This window comes from Anas acuta, chromosome 9 (genome assembly GCF_963932015.1).
Source record: "Anas acuta chromosome 9, bAnaAcu1.1, whole genome shotgun sequence".
Taxonomy (NCBI): domain Eukaryota; kingdom Metazoa; phylum Chordata; class Aves; order Anseriformes; family Anatidae; genus Anas; species Anas acuta.
In genome coordinates, this window is record NC_088987.1 from 11,141,513 (window position 1) to 11,166,728 (window position 25,216).

The following is a 25,216-nucleotide window of genomic DNA, read 5'->3' on the forward strand; positions in this document are numbered from 1 at the left end:
CCAAGTGCAATGCCAAGAAATTGTTGCAGAATGATTCAGAAAACCTATTATTGCCTGTGCATGGGCTAGTCCTTATTGTTCCCCCAGCCTTGGGCAGCCAGCAAAATGAATCACCATATCTCTCTATAAAAATTGGGTTGCTGCAAAGGATGACCACAAAAAAAAAGTCAATCAGAGAATGAAATAAGTGCAAAGTTACCTGTCATAGCTCTGAATTAGAAAAATTTCCACTGTGTAAAGTGAACAAGGCAAACAAGCTGAAAGGTTCATAGGGATATGTGACTGCTTGCCTCTAAAGCTCCAAAAAAAATGTTTGGTTTTAAAGTTAGGATACTGAGGAGATCAAATCATAAGAAGCAAAGTTGGGGCATCATAAAGAGTTAACCTGAAGTCATCTGGGAAATGATCCTGCTCTTTGACAGAGAGGAACATCCAGGACGTCTGTCCTTTGTGTAAGGGTAGGGATGTTCTCCTGCAGGAGATATGAAACCCCTCTGGATGCTTAATGTGCCTTATCTGACTTTGGAAAAGGAACACAGTCAAAATATTAATTGAAGAAAAAAAAATGGGGCAATGTTAGAATCAGAGAGTCCCATTTCCAGCCCTGAATATTTTCTGCTATTTTTTTCTTGCCCTGTTCTTTTCCGCACGTCTCAGTCTCGCTGCAAAATTAGTTTGATTATGCTCCATCCGCTGCCAGACTTTCTGTGCCTGACAGGCAGTTCTACTGCTCCCTCCTGCCAAGAGCCATCAGGCTTAGGGGGATGGCAGGCAGAAACGACAGTTTGCAGGATGACACTGACTGGAAGGTCCTATAAGGGTCACCAGGTGTGACCCAAGGTTTGTGAAGTTTGGAGGAACAAAACAATAGAAGCTGAAAGTGTGTTTTTGCTTTCCCTCTCCCAACTTCATTTACTTGCTCATTAAATTGAGAAGCATGTAGCTACACCCATAGAAAATTACTGCATTTCGTAACCTTTAATTGATTTGCGTATTTATGGGGAAACTGGTATTTCGGGACTATCCAACTGTGCCATCACTATCACCTTCCTTTGGGTCTCTGCGCGCTTGGGTGCTGCAAAGAAACCCTGATGTTTGTCTGCCTGGCACAGGCCTGGCAGCTCCGCAGGCAGAATTCCTCACTGCAGGTTACTAATACCGAAATCAGGAGAGCCCTTATTTGTAGATGGGGCAGATAGCCATTGCAGCATGCTCTGCTCTGTTTGTTTGGCTGGCTGTCGGTATTCCAGCAAAGATTTTGAAACACATCAGCGTGCTGCATGCTGCTAATGATGTTCCTTTTCCATACCATTTGGAATTAGGTAGGGACACTGCTGGCACGGACAGGTACCAAAGCACTTCAGTTAGTGATGTGGGTGTAATTGCTCCCCTCATCGCCTCTCTCAGTCTCCTGGGGTTTTCAGCAGCTATAAATTCAGGGATGCAGTAGATGTCTGTGAGGTGAGGACCCTCACAATTTCTCATCTTGTCTCAAGGGCACTATTGCTGAAAATCCGGCTCAGTTGGACCCAGCCACAGAACCACGGAATGGTTTCTTGCCACACACAGCTGTTAGTGAAGTGAAACTCCTTCTTCACTCACTTTTTTGACTTTATTTTTTAACTTTTGCTTCTAATTGCTGAGGCTGGAAAGCCTTGCAGATAATACATTGACCATGAAGAGTGTTCATTTAGTGTCCTTTCTGTGTCTAATGCCCCTGGTTCTGGCCTTGTTTATACTGGTCACCCTGCTGGCATGAAAGCTGTTGCTTCAGGCTTGAATGTTGCAAGTATGAATCTTGCCCTAAATAAATAATGATTAAGCTACCCAAAATAGCCCAGGACAAGCATCATCCAACCCAGAGCACAACAGCTGGATGGTATAACTCTGGACTGAGGGTCAGCTCCAACCCTGACTGAGGGCTTGGCACCCCCTCGAAGGGGGTGGTGGCCCACCAACCCCCCCCCTCAACAATCCTGGTGGCCCCAGGGAGAGCGTAGTGGCAGAGTGTCCTCTGTTTTGTCACTAGCAGGTACTTGGAAGATACGAGAAGTGTGAGGGCTTTCTGTTGGGACACATGGATCTTCCTGGTGATGCAGCCAGCATGGGGCAAGTGCAGAGTGTGTTGGGTGATAACAGCATAATGGTGCTGCACCAGGTCATGGCTCCAGCTGTCAGCTTTGGGAATTGATGTCCAGCCGTACTGCAGCTTTGGCAGGGCAACCACAGCAGGCAGTTGGCTAGCCAAGGAGCTGAGGCCGCATGACACAGCGGTGAGAAGCAGCTGCAGCCCAGAGGCACCTGAGGTCACTTTGTGGAGGCTGAGATTTACTGAGGCTTCACTCTAGTCTGGTTTGAAACAAGCTAAGGGCAGTATGTGACCGTAACATGACCTGCTCTTCTTAACTCGAGAGAGCGAATCCTTATTAAATTTTCTAGGTCTGGTTGGAAACGCCACTCTTCAGGGGCTAGAGCTTGTGCAAGGTTGCTCTGTGGATGGCCATTGCACAAAAAGTGCTCATCTGTAAGACACCCTGCCCATGGGTGTTGGAAAAAGGTGTTTGTCCAGGGGTGTTCTGTAGCACCACAGATGGAGATATCAGATGGGGACATGCTCACAAACCCAAACAAAACAAACTGGAGACAGCTGTCTTCTTGAAAGTATTTCCAACACTCCAGCCTTCCCCTCTTTTTTGTTCTTGTTTTTTCATCTCCGTCATTGCTCTTGTAGCATTGTGTCTGTCTGCTCTTCCATCTTTTTTTCTCTCTCTGTGTCTATGTTTTTTGAATGAAGAGCGACACACACTTCTCCAAGCATCTCTGCAAACCCCAGTCTGAAATGAGGCAGATTGTGCAAAAGCCTCATTTCACTCCATCTGAGCCATGATCTTCAGAGCTGAATGAGAACAGAGGAGCTGACTCCTCCTTTCCTTTGTTGCAGCTGGTCCAATGTCTGGAGCCTTAAACTACAGCAGAAGCCATCTCTCATTCTTTCTCTTTAGAAAAATTACCTTGGGTCAAGCTACCGTCTCCGTTTTATCGCCTGCTAATTGCAGGACATCCTGGGGAAGATGGTGGCATTTGCACCTTTGATCCCAATGGTGCAAGGTTGGGTTGTCTCTTCTGTAGGCTTGAGAGAGTGTAGGTGTTTGCTTTAGGCTACGATGACATGAGAAATACCTTTGTGAGGCGAGGCTTGGGTGTATTGGGGCGTGACTCAGAGGAAGTCAATGTACAGGGATTTGTTTTGTGTGCAAGAGATCTATTCACTTTAGTTACCAGGATGGGTGTAATTAACTTTTCTTTTACATTTTATTATTTTGATTATTAATCATGACTTAACAATGGCTGAGCCAATGAAGATTTCAAATGCAATTTCAAAGAGCCCAAGATTTATAGTATCAAGGGCTGGCTTGAGGGAGCCAGGGAATTAGATGGCAGTTCCATGTACTCTGACGAGGGACCAGTACAAACCAAAGAGCCTGCTAGCCTGGGGCAGGATATCTTACTTTAGAGAGAGTAGTGAAGGAGGACATGCTTAAAGCTGGACTGCAAGCCGTCTTGCCAAGAAAACTTAGATGAGCATCAGTATGGACACAAGATTCAAAGAAAATGAAGTTGCTGCATGTCCAGATCTCCTTGGTCTTGGAACCGGGCCTCTCTTATTCTTCTTTGATCTAATTAACAGTAGATTAGATTAGCTACAGTTCTTTTATAGGGTAAGGATCGCTCTGGGGTTATTCAAGTTTGCATTGCTCTTAGCCTTGATTTAGGGCGTCCAGCATTGATTTTCCTACAGCAGACAAAGCTGCGTAGTTCAAAAGTCTATTTGATTGACCCAAAGTCAGTTTGGGTTCTATTCTGATTCTGTTTGTGTGCCAGTGGAGTTGCTGTGGAGTGTAAAAAACAAATTAGATGAGCTGAATGCACAAGGACCACATGGTCTTGCTGCAGGAAAGCCCTTTTTGTCACCATCCTGCTGTGTTCTGCAGTAAGATTGTCTCACTAATAGACCGATTTATGCCAAAACAACTCAGCAAACAGGTTATGGTTCCTATAAACGTTAACTTGAGAGAAATACAACTTCAGAGCAAATGACAACTCATTTTCCAAGAAGAAGAGGGTGGATTGAGGTGGGAGGCACATGAATCATGCTGCCTGTATTTGACTTCTGCCCTGATTTGAGACAAATTCAGAGGTGAGGCAAGGGGAGCAACTGGGTTGTCTTGTCCTAATCAAACCAGAAAAGTTTTCCTCAAACTTTACAAGCCTGTGATGTTCTAATGGTCAGGCTCAGAGCATTTGTTTTTATAGGGCATTGACTAGATTCCTCTGTTACCGTCCCAGGTTGCCTTGTTGCTATTTCCAATGAAAAGGACCTTTTAAGAAAGGTGGCCAGACTTGCTGTAAATAATCAACTCCAGGTCCCAATATGCAGCCAATATATTCAGGTAGCTATCAGAGTAGTACTGGAGAGGAAAGAACATTTCTGTTGCTTGGGGAACTCTAAGATATGTTTGCATTCATCCTAAGAGGGAAAAACTGTCAAGATATTAATGAAACAAAGTGGACTTTTTAAAAAAATGTTTTTCTTCCAAATACAGTACATTAACCTGGAAACACTGAATAAAACTTCTGTGATAAATTTGGTGGAAATAAAACATTTCCTGTGTCTTCAGGTATTAACTAGTTTGAAACAGTTCCGAAAAGTTAGTTGAAAATGAAAATTTTGGCCTTGCTGATAAATTTAAGCTGCTTGAGCTAAGAAAAATGAGGGGAAAAGAAAGGAACCAGGTGGTTTTGCCATGGGAGGAACCAGGTGGTGTTACCATTGTAGGGCATAAAATAGGGATCTGTCAACCGGAGATATGAGCCAGTAAATAACTGCAGGCTAGAAAAGTGCCATTTCAGCATGTTACTCCTGTCCAGAAACACAGTGACTGGGTGTGCACAACAGTGCCTGGAAACATGGCCATATCGTTTCCAGACCTGAATTGGTTTGTGCACCATCAGCACAGAAATACCCTCGCTGCCCTCATCAATCCCCGTAATCCAAGGCTGCCATGTGCCTGCTCAGGCATCTCTGCATCTACTGTGTGTTTTGGGGAATGATGATCTTGTTCCAGCTGGGATGGCTGCAGGTCTCCTTCCAGAGAAACAATTAATCTGAATGAGATGCCTGCATTTTCTTTTTTTCTTTTTTTTTTTTTTGGTTGCTGAAAGAGTGTCTGTCACTGCTGTTGGATGCTTTCCTGCAAAGGTTCTCCTAGTCTGTAATATGGAAGATGAAGAAATTGCAAAACTCTCCAATCAGGGCCAGAAAAAGGCATGAGACAGAAAGTTGCTGGTGGTGGTAAGTGTCAGGCACAGCGAAGACCAAGAAAACTTCCAAGGTCTTTTCTTGCAGTTTGTCAAATCCCCAATTGGTTTTTCCACAACTTATTCCTTGTACCTTATAAATAATACTTAAGTCAACACAGACAGTTGTGGCTACTGGTAAAAACCACAGAGAGCAGCTAAATACAATGGAAATGACTTATTCCACCATTTGTTTTTTTTTATTTGGAGCAAGGAAAAAACTTTTGAAAAGAAGTGAGTCATTTTTATATTTTTTTCATCCATCTTGGCTTTTGTCTGCTCAACAAAGTGTCCTTTTTGTGTATAGTTGTGGTCTCAACTTTTTTGTTGTTGTTGTTGCTTTTTATTTATTTACTTTTTTATTTTCTGCTTTGCTTTCTTGGTTTAGGATTGTCTCCCAGTGACAACTGCTAGCACCACAGGGCTAGAACTGGTAAAAGACAAAGCAAAACCGCCATGCCTTTGGGGAAATGACTCTGCTACCTTGCCAAGAAACATGTTTGGCAGGTTTATAAGCCAAGGTGGAGTTGAAGTTCTCTGAGCCCTTCTGCCCTCCTTGAAAGATGTCAGGTGGGAACCTCAGCAAAGGTAATATCTTGAGCAGCATCTCCAGGGTTGGGCAAACTGGTTCAGGTAGAAGAAGCTGCAGCTCACACTGAACCTTTGCCCATTTCTTGATGGGCCCAGCCTAAATTGTGTCTTCTTCCCCCTCACAAACCTAAATCTGGCACACAGTTGTCCTCAGAACTGAACCTTCATAGATGATGTGAAAAGCATGGCTGATATCTTAAAATCTTTCTCTTGAATGTCTGCACCTCTGCCCTCCCTTGAGGTTAATTATTTGAATGCCAGCCAGTATTTACTCCATGCGTGCTAATCCTAGACTAGTGTGGGCTTCAGGCCTCCATTGGAGATTTACTCCCCACAGGACCACAAACTAATGCATCCCTTTGGCTTTGCCAGGAGTGTGTTAGAAAGTAGGGGCTGTGGGGATGCATGTGGTTAGCCTAAGCAGCCACTTGTCATTGTTGGAGAGTCTGTGTGGTTTTTATGACGGAAGCAATTGAATAGTCTTCCTCTGAGCTGAGTCAGAAAAATTAGAGTGAGGGGCTGCCTGGAGAGATCATAGGATCACGGAGGGATTTCTACCTTTAAGGTAATGTTGGTGATTATACCTCTGCAAAGAATAGGTCTTTGCACAGCAAAGGAGCTCTAACATTTGCATTTGTATTAAATGCAGCTCAGTGCTGAAAGTATTACCAGGCACTGACCCAACCTTGTTCCAGCTGGTCTAGGAAGGAAAACAATTAGCTTGATTTTGTAAAAACTTTTTTTTTTTTTAAATGGAAAGACTTTCTGAGAGGTACTCCACAGGAGTAGCCTATTAAGCATCAGTACCTCTTAGGTTATGTGGCATGGGGACAATCTTGTAGCCCAATGGTGTAAAGAGTTGTGCTCAAGGGAAAGACCCTCTGGGGTGGTAGCTGAGGGAGAGCTGCTCAGATACAGGTGGAAGAAAGAGCTACAGGAGAATGAGCAATGGGAGGAGGCATAGAAGAAAGAATAGGATAATCCAAGATGTTTTCTGGTCTATGGTCTTCTGGTATTATTTGTCTCCTTTGTGTAAAAAAATGTGAGTGATGAAGAGCAAAGGTATGTACTATATCCCTGAAATCTGGGGAGGGCTTTAGACTAGGGATATCTGTGTCCATTTTGTCCATAAACCACAATGAGCAGGATAATATCGATGAGGGCAGTAGGGATTTTGGTTTAAGGTGGCTCTTCTGACCTGAAAAACCTTGTGATAAAATAATAATGCTTCTCTGGTGTTAAATTCAGCCTGGAAGATGCTTCTAGGCTTCTTCATGCAGCTGTTACCCTGTTGCAATTCTTCATAAAACAGAGGGCCTTATGTTTATATTTTTGCTTGCAATTGGCAGGGGTTGGCAGGTTATCTGAATACTCTATCTCTGTCTGTATTTGCCTACTTCCAGATCTGTTGACAGTATAAGAATGTCAATATTTTTTTCCTTGTAAGGTGATATAAGCAACTGCCTAACTGTTGACTCAACGAAGGATTACTAATTTCAATAGCTAGTTAACACATCAGCTTACATTCCAGGCAGAAGTGCAGTGCCTGCTACTTCTGGGAAGCTAACAGTGCTCAGCTGCTTGGAGCCAGGGCAGAGCGTGCTGACGCTCCCTTTGGGCAGGTCGTTCACCAGCCCAGCAGCTAAGCTGGGCTGCTGGGGGATGCTCCTTGGGATGTAAGATTTCAGGGTGTCTCTTCCTCTAGTTCTTTGGGCAGTGATTTCCTGGAATTTACTTTACATTTTGTTTTGTGGCAGAAAACTGCTGGATTTCCTTTCCTCTTTGTAGTGTATTTAAAGTGTCCAACTGACTTGCATCTCTAACAGGGAGAACGGCAGGGCAGGCTTTGTGTAGATCTGTGCACGTATTTGCAAGGGACTTGCCAGCCCAAATCCCACCTATCTAGGTCATAACTGACATTTCTTGTTTATATGGTGTCTGTGGAGTACGTTTAAGAAATAGGTTGGTTCCGTCTTGTGCTGAGCTATGTCTTGCTCCCAGCAAACATGTATTGAGTGTGGACGTGCACAGTGTATGCACGACCTGTGCCTGCTCAGTAGTGCGTCTACAATCATTTTTACTCTTAGTCGTCTTCAAGATTTCAGGAAGTGGCTCAGTAGAAATCCATCTACTTTGTTTCTCTTTGCCTTAAAATGCTTTTGAGATGGTCATGAGAATGTGGCACAGGCTGTCAGTATTTATCTGGCTCTACTTTATTTGTTCTACAATTACATTATGAAATACCATGTGTGCTTTTAGGCATAAGCATGGTGTGATGATGAATGTGGTGTGATATTGTTGTGTTTTTTTTTTTTTCTCCAGCTCTATTCATCCCCTTCTTTTGCACACATGAATTTACAGTCCTTTTTTTTTTTTTTTTTGCACAAAGGTCTGCCCTGCAGTTGAGGCTAAAGGAGGAGCTGCATGGGTGCTCTTTTCATTACCTTAGAAATGAGCATTGATTAAGTTCTACTGGAGTGAATTTACTTGCATCTCTGTGTAACAGGAGCCTAACGTTTTTGTTTTTGCAGTTTTGACACGTACATAGATAAAATGAAGTTGGAATCTGAATAGCAGATGTCATAATGTGGGGAGATGTCCACCTCAGTAGTTTGTGCACATTTCTATGTTGTTCTGTTGGCATTTAGCTTGACATAAAATGTCTCTAGTTTAATGAATGTTTTTGTCAGCTTCTGTGGAAAATATCCCAGACTTGTCAAGTCTATTCATATCCTCTGTCAATGCCAAGGGGCATCCATTGTGCCTACAAAGCATCTGTTTCAGCATCCCATTACTCATCTGAATGCATGGCGATAAGTGAAAAGCAGCTGGCAGCATTGCAGGACCAAAAGCCATGGTTCAGTTATTGGTACCCAAGCATTTTCATAAGCTCTGTGCTGAGCTGCAGAGCAGTAAGCGCAGGAGCATCCTTCCTCTCCCTCCTCCAGAGCCGAGGGCAGTCACAGCATCGATGTGGGAGGAAGGGCTGGGCAGCAGCTCTACAGTCACTTGAAGGATAAAACTTCTTGGGGCCATCAAGGTCTGCCTGGAGATGAGAAGCATCTCCTGCTGACTCACCCTAGGCTTAGTTTGAGGGCTAAAACTTTGATAGTTTGGACTGACAATTTTTCTTTCAGTGATTAAAAAGTTCCTCTCTGGGCAAGCTGGGGAGAGGGTGTGCTCTGTACCTTCTTGACAAGAGTAAGAATCTCCCTGCTTATCTCCCTTGAAATCATCTATTTCACATTCATCATCTGAATTCAATTAAAAATAACCTGCAGCTGTAATTGTTAAGGGCTGTTTTTAACTGAGCTCCCTTCATCCTAGATTGTGTGGGATTTCCCCCTGCAGTTTCAAGAGCAGGTGGTCAGTGGGAAATTCCTACAAGTTCCTTAGTGTAGGGTTGCTCTTGTGGGCTAGTCACAGCAGATCAGATGTGACTTTGCATTCATCTCTGTGGAACAAAAGACTGATTTATTCTTTTCCCCATTTATATCAATACCTGGCAAAAGCTATGAGAAAGTGGATGCAGTTGTTGGGTTTTCACCATGCCTGTGGTATGATGTAGCCAACCAAAGCATCATCTCCAGATTGTCCCCAAGGAGTTTGTGCAGCATGTACTACAGTGGGTGGACATGCCACAGAACCACTTCAGTCCATCTTGAATGCACAGGGTAAGTTCCCTGAAATGCTTGTGTGACGGGCATGGTTAATATCGTAAAACAATTAGAAATGCATTTGTTTGGAGAGCGTTTAAGCATTCATTCATCATCCTTCTCTTTTTGTTAATGGGAAGTTTCCTGTTAAAAACTGGGTGAGGCACTGCCTTGCAGAAACGTTCACAAGCAGCGTGAGAGATTCTTGCTCTTGTTCCTATTCTGTGGGAACTCTGCGAAGTCTGGGCACCTTCAGCCCGGACTGAACCTCTGCAAAATCCACACCTCAATCGCAGAGATGTACCTTGTTGTAGGAGAGCAGAGGGCCCTGATTTGGCCCAAGTTGTCTTTGCTTTTCTATCCCCTGTCCCTGTTTCCAGGTACACTGGTAAAAATTTCCTATGCATTTTTTCTTTTTAATTAGACTGAATATTTGTGGAAAACTTAAGCCTCAGTGGTTTAGCTCTCCTCTCTGACTAATAGCAGAGAAAAATGTTAAAACTTGTTACTCTCTTTTTACTCAGCTTGGCACGTAAGGAGCAGTAGTTTACCCAGGGAAAATTTGGAATAGAAACTATCTTGATTTCACACAAAGCCTTTGAGTGTTGTGGTGAAAATGGCTTTTGATTAGAAGAAGTCGTTAGCTCCTTGAAATCCTCATATGTGCAATGTAAGAAGTGGAATCCTTCTCCTGCAGCTCGTCATCGCTGCATAAATTTGAGCTCTGGGTACTTCTTTCACTGGCTTTGAAAAAAAGCTTTGGATCCAGAGCTGCGCTCAGAGAAAAGAGGCAGCACAGCTTCTACTCTGTGTTGGCTTACCAGGAACAGGGTGGCCTCTTACTGTGACTTGTGGGCCAAGTCAAAGTCCACCATGCATATCTCACCCTACTGAAACTGGACCCTTCAGAGAAGAGCAATTCTGCCCTCACCCCCTGCTCTGAGTTTGGGATGTGCTCATTGCACACTCCCTCATTTTGTGGCTTGAGAAGTTGTATTTCTGCTTCAGCCGGGGAATTCGGTCTCCTCCTTCCCTGCCTCCTCTTCCCTTAATGCAACAAATGATAGAAACTTGAAAGGATACTTGGCATCCAAAATAACACACCCATGCAGTAGCTCATCCAAATTTACATCTCTGAAGCAATTAATCCTACAGCCCACTGATGACTATTTTTTTATTTTTATTTTTTAGTGGTGAGGTGGGTGTCTCTGGGGCCAGGGGTACAAGTGCATGGCTGTTCCCCGGAGCGCAGTGTTCACTTCTGTTCAGGACTGCATCCTTCCAAACGCCCAGCACTGGTAGTTTCATGGCAGTGGTGCAGAAATGTTTGCAATGAGCACTGTAGCACAGCTGAAAACCACTTCATGTCACTTGTGTCTGCTGGGGAAGCCCTGCAAACCCATCTGCTCTGCGTGCCACCAGGCCAGCTCTTGCCTTTGGGGTGCAAGTCCAATGTTGCTTCCTTCTGCAGCAAAACCACCAGCACCGTTTCCCTCTCATGCTAGTGGGAAAGGCGCGTAAAATGAGCATATTCCCAGGCTCTCTTCCTTCCCTGCTGAGACAGATCAAGACATTTTTCAATTTTAACTACAGGCAAGTAGTTCTGTGATTGGCAAAGACAGTAAAGTCAGATTACCTAGGGCTTTATCTAGTGGTTAGTGCAGGCTTTTTTCTTTTTTTTTTTTTCTTTTTTTTTTTTTACTTTTGCCCTAGATCCTTCTCTTTCCCCAGCCCACTATATTGGGGCTGCAATGTAATAATAAGCACTGCAAGTCCAAAGCAGAGAGATCCTCTGATGGAGGAGTGGATTCCCTGTCGTCTAATAAAATAGTCTCTCCCATTGGAACTTCTCCTATATCCAACTTTATAGATGTTCTCATGTACAAATTCTCGTATCTATTAAAGCAAAACTGCATCTTGCATCTCTTCCCTTTAAAGAGCACAGGGTATCTATGGTGATTTCTCTCTACCCAGCCACTGGGTAGCACAAAATTTGTAGGAATTCAATATTTTTCTGAACCTCTGTCAGCATTGTGAACTGGACAGCTTTCTTGCACAGACAGTGCCTTCTGCTCAAACCCTTGTGAGGGGGATTCTGTGGGAGGTGGGAACACAGCATTCAGGCGCTGTAACACAGTGAAGCAGTCCCTGAAGAAAGGTATCTTACCAGCTTTCTGGAGGTTTCTGTACACGTGCTACAGGGCTGTGAGTGGGAACACATTCTTCTTTTTACTTACGTTTGAGGAAATGTCAAAATTTTTGCAAGTCTTTTTTGTTCTTTTTTTTTTCTCCCCAGCTTCTCCCATTCCTAACTATCACCACCATATATATATATATATAATCTATATAATGTAACATTTATAGTCTTATACAGAATGATTTTTATTCATTCATCCCCAGGTCTTTTCAAGTGAAGCGAGTTGCTTCATCAGGATGTAGTTGCTGTACACACCTTACCTGAGCCAAGGAGTCTCTCTCTCTCTGCCACAGTCGATCTTTGCCCACGTCCATCTGCCTGATACCTCCTAAGGGATGTGTGTACATCTCCTAGTGATCGTTGAATCCCAAGCTACGAGGCTTTACAGAATCATTCAAAGCAGTCCAGTAATGTCCCTTTACCCTGTGCTGATCACATGGCAATTTCAAATGGCTTGAGCATTTCACATTTTTGTGTAATCTCCTTAATGTAGGGGCACTCTGGGAGCTCTCAGATTTCAGGGAGTTCAGGGTAATTTTAACTTGCTGGAACACTGCAAGTTTCCACAGATCTGAGCGTGGAGGTCTGGTGGGGTTTGGAGCTGCAGCACTTGCCTGGGAAATGAGTGGCTGGGGGAGCAGCAGGTCCATTTGCCTTTCTCCTGGAATAGGCATTTACCAAAAAAAATCATAATTGAGTGGCACCTGGAGAAATAAAGGTGCAAGAGTGCCAGGGAGATGCTCATATGCTCATTTATAGAGGTGAATTTTTTGAATTAGACTGAATAATGCAGTGGCTATTTGCTGGACAGCTGTACTTCATTTTACAAGGTTACTATTCAGTCACGTTTTATTGGCAGCACGTTAACACGGGTTATTATGCAAACTCTGAAATGTTTATCTGTGGTTTGCTGCTGATGATCTATAAACAGTTCTAATCTCCCTGCCTCCATATCTCTTTCTTATGTACTTTGTAAAGTGTTACGGGAGAAAAAGCTCTTTGGTGTGGCTGTTCCCACCCCTGTATTTCCCAGGGTTTTTGGGGAAGTGTTTGGATCTCTGGTCAAACTTTATGTCTTCAATCATCAATCACTTCTTTTGAAGCGTTTTCTATAAAAGAAATGGCTAAGCAGGTGGGGACTAAAAAAAAATAAATTGTGAGAGAGAGTGTAAATAATATTAGGAGTCACTTAACTGATGAGCTGGTGAGCAGCGTGGAGAAGGTGAACTTCATGAGTTCTTAGTCTCAGGAGCTAAAGTTTAAAATCAGGCTGGCAGATGCAAGTTCAGAGCAGCCCACAGGAGACGGTGCCTGAAAGTCACCGAAGCGGGCTCTTTCATCTGATCTAAGTTGCTCATCATGGCACACTGAGCAGTTTTACCATGCAACCGTTTACTAGAGGAAGCAGTAGATACAAAAAGCTTCTTGCTGTTTAAAATCAGACAAACTAATGGAAGATGAAGCACCAGGCTACTAAATGCAAGACTAACAACTTTCTCTTGGGGTCTTCCAAGGCTGGATGATGTTGAAGCCTAGTGAAGTGCTCCAGACAGAGACCTGGTGAGCTTGGTCTGCTGTGACAACTCCTCAGACCCTGTTATAGACCAGTCTTGGTCCCATCCCTTCACTGTTCCAGGCTGGAAGGAAGAGCAGAAAATGCAGGAAGCAAATTGTCGTGTTTCAGCTACAGGTTAACGAGACTTGCAGAGCACCAGGCCAGCAGGATGCTGCTGTGGTTGAGATCCCTCCATCCCGAGCACATCCCAGTCCCTACCACCCCCAAGCCTCTGTGCAGGAGGGAATGCATGTTGAAGTCAGGGTTGAACCCCTGCAGGGCAGAGTTTTTGGGTTAGCATCAGTGATGACAGGGTACTGTGGAAAACTTCCTCCCCCATCCTTTTTTAAAGAAGCTTTGTGTGACTGGGCAGAACCTCCATGTCTCCCTTTCTCTAGCCAAAGCCAAGAATATGGTGTGTTTTGTTTTTTTTCTAGTATCCTTGGGCAGCCAGAGCAAAGGAGGACACAGGTATGTGGAGCACCTGTGGCTGAAAACAGTAGGGAGAAAAAACAAAAAGCAGATCATGCTGAAATACAATGCTGAGTGCATGTCATCTTGCTGCAGAGAGCTTAGGTCACCCTGAGGCATTAGTTCTGGTGACAGAAGACCTGAAGTCCGGGAGGCTTCAGGCACACCAGCTGTACCCATGTCCTGCGCACATCCTGGGTGCAGGAAAGGGGCTGCAGGAGGCTGCCAGCTTCCCTGCCTCCGCCAGCACCTGAGAGAGATGCTGGGAAGAAGAGCTACTTATGTTCCCTAACTAGACTGCTGCAGCTGACAGCAACTGATTGTCAAAGGCAGCCTAATTTAATTAGAGCTGAACTGGATCATTATTTAATGAGAACTGAGACTAATTAATTTTTGGAGTCACAGCAGGAAGATGCTTTGTTCCTTTTGAATAGATAATTAAGTGAGGCGTATGCAGGCACCCTATGCTCTGCTGCGTTTTCAAAGGGTTTGTTCTTTTTCTTATCTCCATCTTATTTGTGTGAGCACTTGGGAATTAGGAATTAATTGTTTTGTTGCTAATGATGTTGGGTATAATTATCTTGCTTTAGAAAGGCTGAATTTGTCTAGGAACCAGGGCTTTGTCTTGCAGAGCACAGTGCACAGAATCACTCCCGATGGGGACAAGGTTGCAAAACAGAGGATGAGTTGCCCAGGGACGATGAGCTGTCTTTGAACTGCTCCGAGTTAAAGCTGCTTCTGGTCAGGAACAGAGCAGCTGAGCAGGAGCCACAGCAGAGGGGTAGGTGACTCTTTCACAATACCAGCCTCAGTTGGTTTTCCAGCCTAGATAAATTAACTTTCATGTGGCTTGTCCTCACCTTGTTCTGCCAGAGCAGGACGATGTCACCACAGCGCTTAGTTGCCTGTCTGTGGCAGGAGGAGCTTTTGTCTGTTCCTGTTTAGTTTGTAGCAGCCCTGTGTGCTCCCGGTGCTACGCTGGGTCAGAACAGCTTGGCTGTCTTGTTCCTCACACCCCAGGAGCCCCGGGGATTCTGGTATTTGCAAACACGAGTTAACATCTCAGTAATTGGAGTGACGTTCATTTGCAAGCCATAGATTAATATTTTGACTTCTGATGTTTCTAGAACAGTGTTGTATGCATTGTTCTTCATGACACCAGCAATTAACTCACAGTGTTCAATACCCAGCAGGTCGTTTCCACTAAAACCCATACTTATGCTTGCGCCCAGCATTTCTGAGAATGCATTGTGCTTCACAAATAGAAAAGGTTCATCACGAAGAGCTTCGTGGCTGCTGGCATCTGAGTTAGCATACAGCTGAGAACTTTCTTCGTGACTTTTCCCTCAGAACATCCCTTGCTTTGCATGTGTTATGGGCTGTGTTTGCTCCTTCACTGGACGTTTATGTGCACGTGTGGCTGCATCGGTATGAGCCTGTAAGGAAGTCGTGTGACATTTGCAGAACTGATTGACCTGACTCACTGAGCCCGAGCCCTCTGTGATGGTGCCTGCTGCAAAGGTGCATTCATTGAAGGTAAAAGGTCATGACGGCATGACCAGTGTAAGACATTTAGGTTGCAGTACATGTTCTATGTCAAGCACAGCAGTGCTTGCCCTACCACAGTTGGCCCATCAGTCCCAGAGAACTATAATGGTAACTCCTTAGGCCACCTGACCTGATTTGAAAGGAATAGCTTCCTGACACCTGATAGAAACTAGACTAATGACAGTGTGTCCTTGCTAGGACACTCCCAGACACATCTATAGATTGATTTTTGCTCCTATCCATATTTCTGGCGATCCCTTCGCATATTTCAGTGGCCTTCTAGGAGGATGGCACAACTTAAACTGAAAATAAAATAAAATAAATCTTCAGAGGTCTACTGTGAATGGTAGGTGCCTCAGATCTGTTGCACATTTCACACATTTCTGCCAGCCTCGGTTTCTACACCTACACTTCCAGCTTTGGAAGAGACCTGTGCTGAAGCATGTCTTCAGAGAGGCCATACAGCCTTCACTCTGGCACTCCAGCCTATCGTTTGTGCTGGATGCAGTCTGTTATAGTCACGCTTTCCTATTTTTCATTGCTTCAGGGCTGCTTTCCTACTTGCTGACAGTCTCTTTTTTTTTCCCCCACTCTTACACATCTTTTTGTAAACCTTTCAGCTGGTCCAAACCCCTTTGATTTTCTCCAGAAACACCTAGCGAGAGCCATTTTGATGTTCTTACCTCTAGGGCTCACTGCAACCACAGGCAGTTGCCTGTGTTAGCCAGCTGCCAACATGGCAAAGCAATCCTGGCAAAATTTGTTCTCTGTTTCTTTGTGACTAGAGCCCTGGAAAGCCACGCTAATGGGGCAGCACCAGTTGTGTTCCTGCTGGGGCGAACTTGGTCCGTAGCTCCTGCTGGGCAGTGGATGTTTTCAGAAAGGAGCTGTTGCTCTTTTGCCTTTTCATCTGACAACAGGAGCAGGAGCCCCAAGGCTCCTTGCCCTTTCTTTTACCCTTCCCAGCTCCATGTCCTAGCTTTGCCCCTTTCCCTGCTCATGACTGCTCTGCTGGGAATTCTCGAGCTGCCTGGGGCACAGCAAGGTGCCTGGTGCTTGCCTTGATGTGGCAGCGCAGGAAAGGCGAGGTGAGGGTGCTGAGGGCTGGAGCAAGAGAGCCTGAGAGCAGGTGCACTGCGGTTAGGGCAGATGACTCCATCCAGTTACTCATCTCAGAGCAGGTCTCCACTTATTCCTCTCTTCTTTTCTGGAAAGTTACTGTAATTCGCTTATTTATGCTACTTTCTGCCCCTGCAGGCAGGATGACTTGTTTACTGCTGTCCAATCACCCGCAAATCACTTGCTTTAGGTCAGCTGCGGCACCCAAGGACAGCCCGAAACTGCTGAATGCCTTCTCCAGCCTGGACTGCACAGTTCCCAGCCGCTATGAAGTGTGCAGGTAGTTCTCCTACAGTTTACTGATGGCCTGGCCTGAGGTGATGCTGGATGCATCACGAGGGATGGTGCACACCCCGAGCACAGGATCACACCTCACCTGATGGAGAGCATGGCCGTGCAGTGTTTGCAGGCAGATGTGAGCTCCATCTGGTCAGGCTGGCCAAAAGCCAGGCTGGTCTGAGCCGTGTGGCTGGTGCTGGGCATGGCTGAGGATCAGGGTTTATTGGCCTGGGCTTTCAGCCAGGCTCACGCATCTACGTGGCTTTTGGTCCTGAGCTGGATCTGATCTGGTCAGGGCAGAGCTCACTATGTGTCTGCTCAGAAGACAACATTTTTACCCTACAGACAAACTGAATCTGTGTCTGTAAAAGCTGGTAATCGATCCCATCCAGATTCCTCACCATTAATCTTCATCTAGCATCACACGTCCTGAGGTCAACAGCGTTGAGATCAGCCAAAATCAATAAAAATCTGCATTGTTAGTGCATCTTCAGTGCAGTGCAGCTGTCCTTGCTATGCAGGGAGCATAACTTAATCTCCCAGTGCGATGGTTTGAATTTATTGCTTGGCGAAGCTCAGTGAATATAGAGTGGTGGGTGGGGAAAATCCTGGCTTTTGATTCAGAATTTGTATTACATCTGTGAGTAAAAACATACATCTGATGTGCTGACTCAAAGCGAACAGCTCCCGTTTGGGCTGCACTCTTTCACTGTGCTGCTTTCCTCTTCTCCCTGCGCTTAGATTATTGATCAGGGCAGTTCCAGGTGGATGCAGAAACCAACTGGGTGGAAAAAGGGAGATCAGGAACAGAAATAATATTGAATAAAATTGCACATTTGTGGGAAGAAAAGTAAGTGTTCTTTATCCTGTTACGTAAGAAGAAAAATCATTTCAATTAAGAGATTGTTTCCCTTTTAATTTAGCTCTTGAAAAATGCCACAGTGAATTATCTAATCTCCTTAAACAGATCCCCTAATCGGACTTCTCTGCAGATATTTGCTTGCAGTGTTTATGCCAGCCTCTTCGCACAGGGAAAGTTGCTCACGATGTCAGCTCCCATGCTAAGAGGGATTTCTGAACACCTTTTCCTTAGGCTGCGAGCTTGCTGAGTACTTCCCATGGCATGCAAAATGGGAAAGTGCCAAAAGGGGAAAGATATAGCTGATGCCTGTTAATTAAACTGAAGAGATTATTCCCATAGCAAAAAACTTAAATCAGGGAGAATTTTGTTGTGACTTGAGTAAGGACAAAGTCTCAGCCCAGGTCTAGGTGCCATGTGTCCTATTAATGCTGGTTTTGGGCCTATAGGAGTTCACCTCTGCTTACATTTGAGCTTTGAACTTCAGGCTGTGCTCTCATCCGTGGGCTGTCTTTGTGGGAGCTGGCTCTGGTCACTCCTCTGGTGGCCACTGAATCAAAGTCTAACCCAAACAATCATCTCGGGGTGTGTGTTGGGGGGAAGCCACCGGTTTGCAGGAGATTTGCAGAGATAAATAAGACTGTGGCTTGTTTGAGGCCAAAGGGAACTCAGCATATGGCTGTGGAAAGCTTTGGGAGATCTTTGGAAAGTGCTAAGCTTTGGCCTGCTTCTCCAGGTCAGAGCAACTCCTGTTACTCTGCTGTTGATTCGTTTGTGGGCTGAAGCTGAGCTAGAATTATGGAGCAGGACTTTCTGGCTTTAGTTCTGCAACTAACTTCAAGGAAATCAGGGAGAATTGCTTCTTTCCATGCCTGGTGTCTCCTGCAGAGTTGTTCTCAGTGTGCATGTTATCACCTTGTGTGATATATAACCAGCTGGGGGCTAGGACGTGCACACACATGGTTATGTGTACCCACACCGTGATCCCTTGCCTGATGCCAGAGATAAATGCTCTGACTCTGGACTCTGTTATATTCTCAGAACCAAACCACTCAGCAAACCTGCCTCGTGATTCCACTCAACCCTGTCATAATGATTTTAGAAGAAAACCACAAGAAACGTGGTGGTTTTGGGTCCTTGTCAAAGCACAGCAGAGCAGTGTTGGTTGGTTGTTTTCTTCTTTTTTTTTTTTTTTTTAATTCATTTTGACATTACATTCAGAGTGAAAGTCTGGGCATATACCTAAGCAGACTGAAATGGAAAGAAGGCCTTGCATATGGTTGTGGTGAGAAAACCACGGGATTTCATCTAAAAACTTATTGGGGATGCAGGAGAGAAGATAATTTAAAATAAAAGCAAATATGCAAAATCCCACCGTGAAAGCTGTGGGCTCTTTTGGGTTATTCTTCCCTTCCTTAGCTCTCTTTCCTCTGCAAAGCTTTATTTCCTCGGTACACCAACAAATATAAACATTCAAATTTCAAGTCCTATCAATCCAGTATTTTATTCTCCTGTGTACTTTCTTTGTGCTGTCCCCAGACACGAGAACAGCCTCTCTGGCACACCTGAAAAGAAGTCCCCTTCCTCTCCACATCAGGGCACACAGATGCAGGGTGCTGCTACGGAACAAAATCCTTTTGTGATGAATAATCCCTCTGGAGTTTGCTGGGCAGAGGCTGGGCATCTGGCTTTATTGCTGGTCAAGGGATGGCCTAGGTCAGTGGTGGTGTGGGTAATTATAAAACGCTGGGCAGCTGCCTGGGCAGCCTGCGTAGGCACCTGCACACCCCGTGGCTGTAAGTCTGCTTGCAGCTCTGGACGGGGAGGGAGGAGGTGGCACGGTCAGGCCTCTGTGCCTCTAGGTAGTGGGCAGAGCTGCTGGGAAGGTGTCTGAGGGGCTTCAGAGTCTGCAGCAGCTTTCTCCTCCTGGGCTAACCACCATTTACCTGCCTGGCTGGGAGTGTTAACGCTGTAGCAGGCACCAAGGGGTAGGGTGGGGGCCTTGTCTTTAGCTGCTGTTGTTCACAGCGTGACACGTAAAGACAGTGCCACCTTTCCTGGTGATGGCTGGGAGGCTGGTCCGTGAAGAGATACAGCTGAAGCACTGATAGGGACTTGTCCTAGTAGGATGCGTGTGATGTAGGAATGAGCAGTGCACCAAGGAGCCAGGTGGACAGCTAGGGGTGGAACCACCTTCGGCCTCCATAGCAAAAAAAAAATAAATAAATAAAAATAAATAAATAAATATAAATATATATAAATATATATATATATAAAATAAAAAAAAAATCCCAGAGGTTGTCTGCCTGAGTCCTTTCTGAAATGCTGCAACTGATTATGAGGCTCCAGGGCACGAGCCTTTAGCAGGAGATGAGAATTGTTCTTCCCTGTGCAGAGCTCTTTTGGCACCAGCGATGTCGGGGCTGGAGGCCACCAGCAGGTAGCACTAATGGGGCTCTCTGTGCAAAGGGAGGTTCCCCGTCCTTTCAAGAGATGTGAAAGCTGGTGTAGCAAAGGCCCTCTGGGATTAATAGAAACTGCAGGCTTCGTCTGCTGTGTGCTGTCCTCTTCCTAAGCACTTAACAGAAGTGCAAAGGGTCCCGATGAAGCCAACCTCGTACACCATAGACTGAGCTCTCTTAGGTCTCTTTAACGGTAGGAGTTGTGAAATGTTTGTTGCACGTATAATTAGGGAGAAGAACAGATGGCTAGAGCTTAGTTATAATTAAAGTCTAATGCACAGTAAAATAACCCAATGCAGCCAGTGATTCAGCAGCAACCAAATAATTTTAATTCTTTCTTTGCTGGGCTTAAGCTTCAATTGTAGGAATTGGGACTTCAGGGAAAGTCTGTTGCATCACTTCTTACGTAGGGACGTGGCTCTGTACTAAAGGACTGTGGGGAAATTTTTGATTGCTATGTATTAAGTTATATTGTGTGGTCTTGTTTACATTAGTTACTTGAAATCGTATGTGAAAAAGGCACATGAATTGTTTTAACAGCACAGGATCTGCATGTTGCAATCTGTAGCAGCAAAGGCTTTTAAAGCCTGTCTGCTTAATAATTGATTGTTAATGCTTTAGGATAAGTTATTTAGAAAGAGCCATTAATTATGTGTTCTTAGGAATACATTTTATTTACAAAGCTGCTTTAAATGGCATTATCGGTAATAATAATTTAATGTATATTTAACACTGCTTTCAAGCACGGGTCATTAGACATCTCATGGCAGCAGACTGGAAGCAAGTGGAAAAGCTGCTCATTTCCTGGGAGACAGGGCTAGGAACTGGGGCCAGACAAAGAAATACGGAGAGACATTATTGTGAGCAGTGCAGGCCTGGGCTTTTGTAGACTGGAAGTGATTTTTAAGTATTTATATATATTTAGGGCAGAGGGAAGGCTGTAATGCAACCTGCCAAGTGTACCAGAGGCCAACTCTTCCACAAGGAGAACAAACGCACTTCTTAGTCTCCAGAAATGGTCCAGAGGAGATGAGAAAATGCTGTTATGAGCAAGCTGTCTTAATTTTCCCTTCCCCGTTTTCTCAGATGATTTAAAACATTCAGCTGCATTTACCTGGGATATTGGGACGTTCATGAACAGATCAGCCACGTGTCCTCTCCTTCGCTTCCAGCAGACTGGTGAGGGCTGAGCGGAGCGGCAGGTTTCCTCAAAGCTGAGATCAGCCCAGGGTGGCCCTGTCCCAGGAGGACCTGGGTGGCACCTCTTGTGTAGCCAGGGTGAAGGGAGCCCCAATTACCTGCTGTTTGCTGGAGATTACTGGCACACAGCCGGTAACTGCTCGGTGGCTGTGTGACAGCGTGCCACGTGCGTGGCATAATTCCCCTGGCTGCTGAGTTCAGTTGTCTCTCTGCTTCTGTCTCAAGCTGCCCTGGATTTGGGCGTGGGAGCTGTGTGTGTGGGAGGTGGGCTCCACGGGGCTTGCAAAAGCTGCTACAGAGCAAATGCAGACTCTGCAGGCTGCCTGGGAATCCTCCAGCAGGAGGCTGGTGGCATTAAGGTTTTCTGCTGTTGCCTGAGTGACTTGTACCGTGCTTCAGTACCCTACCCTTGGGAAGGGTGACTTAAAAAATCAGGAATGCTCCCCAACTCATGCCCAAATATGGGCCTGGGGGTTAATATAAGAACTTTGGTCTTATACAGTATGTAATAATAATATAAAATAGTACAATATATATAACATACATAATCTAAATTACAATAACATAAGAACCTTGTTCTCCAGAGTCAGTACATCCCTGCAAGGCAGAGCTGAATTCTGCTGTTGTACCCATGGAGATGACGGGCTCTAAGCAGCCCCTGGAAAAGGCTAGGGAAAGACAGGGGCTGGAGAGGTAATGTGAAGGGCTGGATTTGGCTTGCTCAGCCTTCTTAGGTGCAGTAAGAGGATGGGGAATGGAGACACCCAGGTTAGCATTGCTAAGACTTATGCAGGGCTATCCAGGAAAGCTGGAAGGCAGGGAGGGAAAATAAAAGGGGGGAAAAAAGAAAAAAAGAAAAAAAATAAAAGGAAAGGAAAAAAAGCATCCCACATGTCCGTTGTCCCAAATGGACTATTTCTGACCTGCTGCCCTACAAGCCAGAAGCAGCAGCAAGACCTCACAGAGGGTCCCCAGGGCTCCTGGGAGAGGGCACCTTGGACTTGGACAGCAGCACAGGGGCACTGCTGAGCCCACTCCCCTCCAAGGCATCGTGCTGCTGAATGCATCGCATTGCCAGCAACATGAGGAGGTCATTTTTTGCAAGGAGCTGTTGCAAAGAGTCAGTGAGTCTGCATGCTACGCCTCTTGCCCTGAAGATTCGATCCCCGAGGAGGAGGGTTTCTAAAGTGTAGGATTGCCTGTGTGGTAGGGCCCCGCTGTCGGGCTGGGTGAGGACCTCAAGCAGCATCACCCCGCCAGCCTGGTGCTTCTGGCAGGTCTGCTTCCTAGCAGAGAGCAGCACCGGCTTACTCCGTCCTGCGGCAGTGGGGCAATTTGCCCTGATTTGAAAAGCCAGAGGTTGAGTGAGAGCTTGGGGCAGAGGATTAATCCTTTGCCTGCTTCAAGGCTGCAATGTATGAGGTGTTTAGGCTGGGTCACAGCAGAAATTAATCTTTGCTTTGGGAAAAAAAAAAAAAAAAAAAAAAAAAAAAAGTGAGGTGTAGAGTTTTGATTATATCACATTAGGGTTGTGTTTTTTTTTTTTTTTTCCCAAGGCTGCTTATATGGGCTATTAACATCAAAGTGCAAGGATGGGGGGAATGTAAGAGACTTACCTTAGGTCATTATCTTCTCCATAAAGACATGAAACACTGGCTCTTCAGCTTTCTTGATCTTTGCTCCAAGAGGGGGGGAAAAAAGATTTTTTAACTCTCACGTTACTCAAGCCACACCAAACCCTCACTTCACTGGCTGTATGCCTCACTGTCACTGATTAAGTGGATTTTGCTCTTCATCTTGAGAGTGGACTGCCCAGCAGAGCTGAGCTTGCCCTCTCTTTACTGTTTTGCAAGCTGTAAGCCTTGGAAAGATCCCAGTGTCCCTACGAGCAGTGTTGTCGGGCTACGTCCCCAGCACAGTCAGGAGGGCAAATCCTACCTGTGTGAAAACACCCACGTCCACGGTAATCCTGGTGAGCTGGCTACTGCCGGCTGGGGAAGTGTGGAAGTGCAGGCTTCAGCAGAGGATGTGCAGGTTTGCAACCAGGGCTTCCATTGCTGGTTAACGCTTTGGGTGTTTTTGTTTTAATTGCTACTGGTTCTTGAACTGACTTTAATCCCATTAGTTTGGGTATGCCTGCAGGAGCTGCGCTCACACCTTGGATTGCAATATCCTTAATGCTGGGAACAAGAGTCCTGCCAGCCAACCAATGAGTTTTTGGTGTATCCTGTTTGGAAATTAGAAAATCTATTGAGAGCTATGCTTCTGCATGGAGGATTTATTTTCTGAAGTTGCCAAAAAGGCAGAGAAGTTTCTGCTTGTGTGCAGATTATGCGGAGATAAGGAAACACCAGGGGACAATAGCAGCAATAATGAGACATTGCGAAGATTTAGCTCAGCTCTGACTCACAAGGAAAAAGTTAGAGGGAGTGAAAGACAAGTGATACAGCAATATTCAGTCCACAGCAGTTTTGTTTCCTGCATTGAGGCTGACAGCAAATGCCATCCTTGCTAGTGAGTTTCTCTGCGTGAATCTCTCCGTACAGGCAGCGTGCTGAAAGCTTTTGCCTTGCTTTACATAGAACAAATTTCTTCTTTGATTAACTCTGGTCTGGTGCTGCTGGCCGTCACCAGGACTTCAGAAACAGAAACAGCCTTGATACCTTTTCACCAGCCTCTGGCTTCTGATGGTGAAAGCTCGGAGATTGGAGCAGAGGGCATGAGAAAAACCTGGAACGTGTCTGGGGCGAGAGGCTGAGGGTGAGCCTGTGCTAGCAAAGTGAAAGATGAGAGCAGGGAGCTGCCCATCCTGCCCTGCTCTGCCGCCCACCCCGCTGCATGGTGCCGCAGCAGAGCCGGAGGATGCAGCCGCCGGGGTTTCTGTCCCCAACCTGGGCTCGACCCCGCGGGCGCGATGACGCCGTGTGTATTTGCGGCGCAGTTTTGGCCAGAATGCCAGACATGTCGCGTGGCAGCTGTATGGGGAGGCCAAGCCTTCCACCTACACAGCCACTGCCACCGCTTTGATATGCAATCCAGACCCCACGGCGGGGTGTTGCCACCTGTCCCAGCCTCCAGCCCAGCTTTAGCCCGGGCTGGGGCCCCGCTGTGTCTCGGGGACGCCTCGAGATGGTGGCGCAGCTGCGGGGACGTCAGGGAGGGAAATTCCCTCTGCCCAGCAGCCCTGTCTCTCCCTCTCCGCCTTTAGCAATGGGAGTTTCCCATAAGAGGTGCACAGTGTCCTGCCGGATCTTGGGGACAGGGCAGGGACCAAAGCTAATGGGAAGCTGGTTGTAGGACAGGAGCCTGCTTTTTGGCCTTTTTTCTGTTTTATCTTTGTCCCACTTTCTTCCCAATAACATAGGGACTGTTCCATGGCACAGTAGGGGGATGGACAAACCAGAGCAGCAGTTGCAGTTTGGGGTGGTGGTGTCCTGGTGTTGGTCTCTGAGCTTGGCTCCTTCTGCTCCCTCTCAGTGGGGAGAAGAGCGCTGGTGGATAGGAAGAGCCAAGAGAAACCCCTCTGGTGTTCATATCTGTACTTCACTGATAGCACTACCCTTACAGTTGGGCTTTTCTTTGACTCTCTCAACAGTGAGAAAACTGAAACCGCAGCTTCCAAAATGCACGTCCACCTTCAAGCCTGCTTTCATGTTCTCTCCTTCCTGTGAGGGGGGATCGGTGATTTTTTAGCACAGAGCTGAGATACAAACGCAGGTGTGTTAGAAGTGGTGCCAGCCTCAGGCAGGTTGTTTGGCTGGAGTAATCCCAAGGAATCCGTGGAGGCCAGCACAGGTGGGAGGCCCGCAGCATGGTCCCATTTCGCCTGCTGAGATGGGTGCCCTGCGCTTGCTCCTGGTACCAGTCCCTGGGACCTGGGAGGTGGAAAAGCCTGGAGTGAACAAGGCAAGCCTCTAAATC

General features: G+C 45.9%; 1 protein-coding gene across 6 annotated transcripts in view; it reads left to right on the forward strand.

The window, feature by feature from the left end:
• TP63 (tumor protein p63) overlaps window positions 1–25,216 on the forward strand; it is a 154,314-nt gene that overhangs the window by 22,089 nt on the left and 107,009 nt on the right. For 3 of the 6 annotated variants that reach the window (XM_068692076.1, XM_068692079.1, XM_068692086.1), the window contains exons 1-2: window positions 5,226–5,353; window positions 5,747–5,946. The exons of the other annotated variants lie outside the window; for them this stretch is intronic. The gene's annotated coding sequence lies outside the window, so the exon portion shown is untranslated. Of the gene's footprint in view, window positions 1–5,225; window positions 5,354–5,746; window positions 5,947–25,216 lie in introns of those variants that run through there. 6 annotated transcript variants of the gene reach the window in all.